Below are 6,339 nucleotides of genomic sequence, written 5' to 3'. Positions count from 1 at the left end.
GGAAACTGGCCATACGAAACCACAATGTACACAACCAGTTGACTAGTTGTCCAGACGACCTAAATTTAAGTCGTCCAGTCTTGATTACCCGTCCAGACGACTTATTGTTAAGTCGTCCAGACGACTTATTGTTAAGTCGTCCAGACGACTTATTTTTAAGTCGTCCAGTGTTTCGTCTACCTTCTACTATCCCTTCAAGTGTATTTTATTTTTAGACTACCTTCTACTATCCCTTCGAGTGTATTTTTTTTAGACGACCTTTAACGAAGTCGTCCAGTGTATTTTATTTTTAGACTACCTTCTACTATTTTTAGACTACCTTACTTGTAAGTCGTCCAAACCTTCCAGACGACTTATTTGTAAGTCGTCCAGTGTATTTTATTTTTAGACTACCTTCTACTATTTTTAGACTACCTTACTTGTAAGTCGTCCAAACCTTCCAGACGACTTATTTGTAAGTCGTCCAGCTGGAAAACCTTCCAGACGACTTATTTGTTAGTCGACAAGTTCAAATACACAAATAAATCATACACAAATACACAAATAAATCATACACAATAAATCATACACAAGTTCAAATACACAAATAAATCATACACAAGTCATAAATCATACACAAGTTCAATTTTTAATACACAAATATACAAATACAAATACAACGACAAGTTCAAAGCCATACACAAGTTAGAAAATCTATACAAGTTAGATTTGTGTATCTAATCATACATGCCCACGAACATACCACCATCCTCATTATCTTTCAAATGCTGATCAACAAGCTCCGTCCATATAACCACAGCCATATTATCCCTCATAGTCTTTGCATTGGACCTAGCAAAGTCTTTAGCGCTAAAGAGGACCCAAGAGCATGACATTCAATGTACTTTAGAGCGTACACGCCACAATCACCATTGTTGGCCGTGGGTACATCTTTCAGCACTCTCTCATATGTGTATCGCTCCAACCCGTATTTGACCCGTTCTTCCTCGGTGGCTGCGCACTCAACAAGCATATAAGGGACCATCTCGAGAAAAGGCTCCATTATCTCATCCCATGCTTCTGGTACGCTAGATGAAGGTATGCTGTCCCAGACGACTATGTGCCTCTTAGGGATCGATATCCAGATAGCAACCCAATGTTTGTTGTTCAAGTTCACTGGCGCATAGATATCATCAATGTCCTCCCCCCACTTCTTGTTTGATTGGCAAAATGAAGGCATTGATCCGTCATAAAACAACGACGCCCCACTAGGTAGCATTCTTCCTAAACCTTTGTGATCAGGTGCCGATGCTTTGAAGAACAGATACTGGTCTCTCCAAGAATGGGAAAAGTTGTGATCCAGGAAGCACATTCGCTCGCTCCGGAAAGCTTGTGGGTTCTCCTGATACCTCTGCCTCAGCACATTCATCCAAGCATCCATATGCTGCATATAAAATAATACAAGTTAGAACCTCCCAGACGACTTATTTGTAAGTCGTCCAGCTGGAAAACCTACCAGACGACTTATTTGTAAGTCGTCCAGCTGGAAAACCTTCCAGACGACTTATTTGTAAGTCGTCCAGCTGGAAAACCTACCAGACGACTTATTTGTAAGTCGTCCAGCTGGAAAACCTTCCAGACGACTTATTTGTAAGTCGTCCAGCTGGAAAACCTTCCAGACGACTTATATATTTACAAATATATACAAAGACAAGTTACCAGACGACTTAAAGATAAGCAGAAGACTTACTACGTCTTCCAGCCATGCTTTGGGTGTCCGGAGTTTATGATACCACCAAGTTGGTGATGTACGTGGTTTGTCCTCAAGCTTAGTGTAATAATCACTGCAAACAAAAAAGCAATCAGTTTTGGTAGACTAAATCAAGCTATTATGGGTAAAACAATCACTTACGGATCAGTTTTCAACCAATCAGCGAGCTCCTTCAACTTAGGTCTGTTTAGTGAGGGAAATGGATTATACTTTCCCACTCTAAGGAGTTTCTTTCTCTCTGCCGTATAAGGAGATATCTGCATGGGAGCAGGTTTCTTCGTTCGTTCACTCCTTGCACGCACAAAAGCAGTGGGAGCTGTTTTGTCCAATACAACCAGGCTCGGTTCTGAAACTGGAACGCTTGGATCGGTGGAAGCGAAGCTCGGTTGTTGATCGTTGGAAGCAAAGCTCGGTTGTTGATCGTTGGAAGCGAAGCTCGGTTGGTCAGTGGAAGTGAGAGGAACAATCTCTTTGGAGGTGACACCATCTGCTTTATCCTCCGGCAAGATCTTATATACCGAGATCGCCTCATCTGCTGTATCCTCCGGCAACAATCTCTGCAATAAAAGTTGCACACAAGTTAACCCTGGACGACTTAAATAAAAGTTGTCTGGACGACTAGTTGATACTAACCTCTTTGGGCAGAGGAGAAGGCTGTTTCGTTTGAGGAGAAGGCTGTTTCTTTTGAGGAGTAGGCTTTGCCTTTTGAGGAGTAGGCTTTGCCTTTTGAGGAGTAGGCTGGGTTTGAGGAGTAGGGGTAGGCTTTGTTACTAAACCCGGTTTCTTTGGCTTGAGGGGTAGGCTGTTTGTTACTAACCCCGGTTTCTTTGGCTTGAGGAGTAGGCTTTGCCTTTTGAGGAGTACGCTGTCTGGTTTGAGGAGTAGGATGATTGGTTTGAAGTGTAGGCTGATCCTTTTGAGGAGTAGGCTGGGTTTGAGGAGTAGGGGTAGGCTGTTTGTTACTAACCCCAGTTTCTTTGGCTTGAGGGGTAGGCTGTTTGTTACTAACCCCGGTTTCTTTGGCTTGAGGGGTAGGCTGTTTGTTACTAACCCCGGTTTCTTTGGCTTGAGGGGTAGGGGTAGCCTGATTGGTGACACCAACCTTCTTCTCCACAGCTTCCAATCTATCGGACAACTTCTTAATCTCTCTGATGCACTTCTTAAACCCATCTTTCATCATGTCACCTAAGCCACTTCTTAAGTCCTTGAACATATTTTCCAACTCCTCTCTGGTCACCCAACTAGCCTCTTCTCTAGCCTCTTCTCTAGCCTCTTCGCTAGCCTCTTCTCTAGCCTCTTCTCTAGCCTCTTTAGGAGCCTCTTTACGAGCCTCTTTAGGAGCCTCTTTACGAGCTTTCTTCCGAGGTCTCTGATTGTCTTCCTCCTCCTCCTCCACCTCCACCACAACCATCTCTTTGGCTCTTTTCGATGGAGTCACAAACTTAGTTTTTGTACCAGTGACTTCCCAGCAATCCATGGTCCACTTCCACGGTCTCCGATCATACATGACTTTAATGATGTTCTCCGCGGGCACGTCCTCAACCTCAGAGTCCCATTTTGGCCACATTTCACTAATGTCCTTCTCAACAAAGTTGATCACGCGGGTCTGCAGTAAATAGAAGAAGAATCGAGTTAGATATTTGAAACAAAATACTAAATAGACGACTTAATTATAAGTCATCTACTAAGTCGTCCAGCTGGACGACCTTCCAGACGACTTATTATAAGTCGTCTGCTAAGTCGTCCAGCTGGACGACCTTCCAGACGACTTATAATAAGTCGTCTACTAAGTCGTCCAACTGGAAGACATTCCAGACGACTTATTATAAGTCGTCTACTAAGTCGTCCAGCTGGAAGACCTTCCAGACGACTTATAATAAGTCGTCTACTAAGTCGTCCAGCTGGAAGACCTTCCAGACGACTTAATTAAGTGAAGATGGAAAGGTACCTGACTCAAGATAGCAGCTTTCATGAATCTGCGGCCTCTGCTGCCATCGTAAGCCAGAATCGGTGGAGGCGGTGGAAGCGAACTGTTTAATCTGGGACTACCAATACTAGCACCCATTCCCGGCAGAGCTGTGTACGCCCAGACCTGAAGAACTTGTATAAACCCATCCACGGTGTAACAGCCAGTAATCTCTTTGTTCCACAAAGAGTCCATCGGCACCTTAAACGAGACTCTCCCCCATGGATAATTCTCAAACCGTTCTAAATCCATCACTAGCCTTGCCAGAGTAGCTCGTGTAGCGGTTGAAAACTTTCTCCCTTCAATGAATCCAGTGAAGATGGAAAGGTACGCGAGCCGCTTGCGATCTTCCGTGGACCAATCCCCGCATCTCTTCAGTGCATCTATTATCTGATCAGTAGTTGGCCCAGCTTCCAGATAAACTCCCATCTTCCCCCAGAAAGAAACCATCTCTGGGGTAACATCACATTTTGGTGTGTCAAGGTCCTCGATGTACTCGCAGTTTAGACCAGTGATCATTTCAAACTCTAAAAGTGAAAACCTCAAAGGTTCTGGACCAACGAGACACCACATCTCGTACTTCTTCTTAATGTCCAGCTTTAAACAGAGCATGTGGTGAACCAGCCTTGAAGCCCAACCAAATCCCTGCTCCTTGAACTTGATGAAAACTCCCAATCTCGACTCCTTGAGCTCTTCAAATTCTTTCTCAGTGAGAGCTCCCTTAAGAGCAGCATGCAACCTGTTGTTATCCGAATGATACGAAATGCTATGCTGGGGTTTTGGCTCTTCCCCTAATGTGTATAACCTACGGGGGAGTTCTGGAATATCCATCCTTTTTGTCTGCAAAATAATCAAAGACAACAATAGAAGTCAGAACACAAGCTAAATCAATCACGCCTTAATTGTTACTCCAGACGACTTAGTAGACGACTTTAATATAAGTCGTCTGGAAAGTCGTCCAACTGGACGACTTAGTTGACGACTTATATTTAAGTCGTCTGAAAAGTCTTCCAAATGGACGACTTATATTTAAGTCGTCTACTAAGTCGTCCAGTTGGAAGACTTTCCAGACGACTTACTTACAAGTCTTCCAGTAGAAAAATTTCAAGCGGACCTGATTAGTCGCAGAAGGAGTTGGAGTACTCGTCATTGTGGTTATAGATCTGAAAAAATAAACGTGAAACGGTGAGAATGAGTAAATTGATAGAGACAACGTTTTATGTTCATCTTTTCCTCGAGATTGATGACTTACCGGCGTTAGGGTTTACAGAGAAACGGCGCTACGGTTTACAGAGAAGAAGCGGCGGCGCTAGGGTTTAGAAGAAGCGGCGGTGCTAGCTAGTGTTTAGAGGAAGCGGCGGTGAGAACGTTGGTGAGCACGGTGGCGAGGGCGACGGTTTGTTCGGAAACAGTGGAAGCGGGGGCGCTAGGGTTTAGAGGAATAGGCGGCGCTAGGGTTAGAAGAAGCTGCGGCGACAACAGTGAGAATGAAGTGAGATAGATAGCCGACGTTGAGAACGATGGTTTGTTCGGAAATAGTGGGAATTCGAATCGCCTTTGATATCGCCGGTGAGAGAGAACTGTTAGGGTTTCTGAATTTCGCGGAAAATGAAAAAAAAAAAAATCACCTTATATATTGGGTAAATAATCCGGTTAGCTTTAAAAGTACATTGGTAAACTTTAAGGTTTGGTCCGGTTTAGACGACTTATTCTGGCTGATAATGTACACCAGACGACCTAATATTTAGTCGTCTGTGCACAGAAGACTAAATATTAAGTCGTCCCAGACCCTAAAATGAACCCCTAAACTAAAATGACTAAATTAACTTACTAACCACGTTATAAAATCAAATTATTCTTCAATAGTGTTTACTATACACAGAAATGAACACGCTTAGGTAATTTTAAAAATTTTCAAAAACAGTTTTAATGCTTTCCAAAATCTAACCCTAAGAACACATACAATACTACAACATATGTTGATGAAACATAAACTAAAGAATATCATGACTCACTACTTTCACTCATCTGGGCTGAAAACAATTGAAATTTGTTATATATTAATTTATATCTCTTAAGACATATGTTAATTACATAATTCCAATTTTTCACTTATCAAAATATATTTTACAAAAATTTTAAATTATGTTTAAGAATAACTGTCCAGACGACTTTAAGTTAAGTCGTCTAAACAGACGACTTGCGAGGGGTAGAAACGTAAAAAAAATTCCGTTTTTTGTTTGTTCACAAGGAGATAGTTGTAATTTCAATAGCCTTTTAGGTTACTTTTGCCTTTGACCCAAGTTGGGGTATTCTTTTGGGTTTGACTCCAAGTTTTGAGTCACACTTTAGCTTCAATATTTGGATGGATAATAAATACATATTTTAAGTATTTTTGGTGTTTTGATTATTATTTATCTAATTTATATGTTTACTTTTGACTATTTTTTATATTTCAAATATTTTAGACAACTTTAAAATAGTTTATATCTTGTTGGATATTAACTCTAAAAATAGCTAACATATTCAAGTATATAAATATGATTCATATACATTCGAATATCTGAAACATTTCGTTCGGATCATGTTTGGTTCTGGTTCTTTAGATACAAAAATGGTAAAT

General features: G+C 41.6%; 1 pseudogene; it reads right to left on the bottom strand.

Moving 5' to 3' along the window:
- Positions 1-716: 716 nt before the first annotated feature.
- On the bottom strand, positions 717-5,894 carry LOC130512559 (uncharacterized; annotated as a pseudogene).
- Between the last annotated feature and the right edge of the window lie 445 nt (positions 5,895-6,339).

The sequence above is a fragment of the Raphanus sativus genome, chromosome 5 (genome assembly GCF_000801105.2).
Source record: "Raphanus sativus cultivar WK10039 chromosome 5, ASM80110v3, whole genome shotgun sequence".
Taxonomy (NCBI): Eukaryota; Viridiplantae; Streptophyta; class Magnoliopsida; order Brassicales; family Brassicaceae; genus Raphanus; species Raphanus sativus.
Note: the sequence above shows the minus strand (reverse complement) of the source record. Positions and strands in the feature narration are given on the sequence as shown.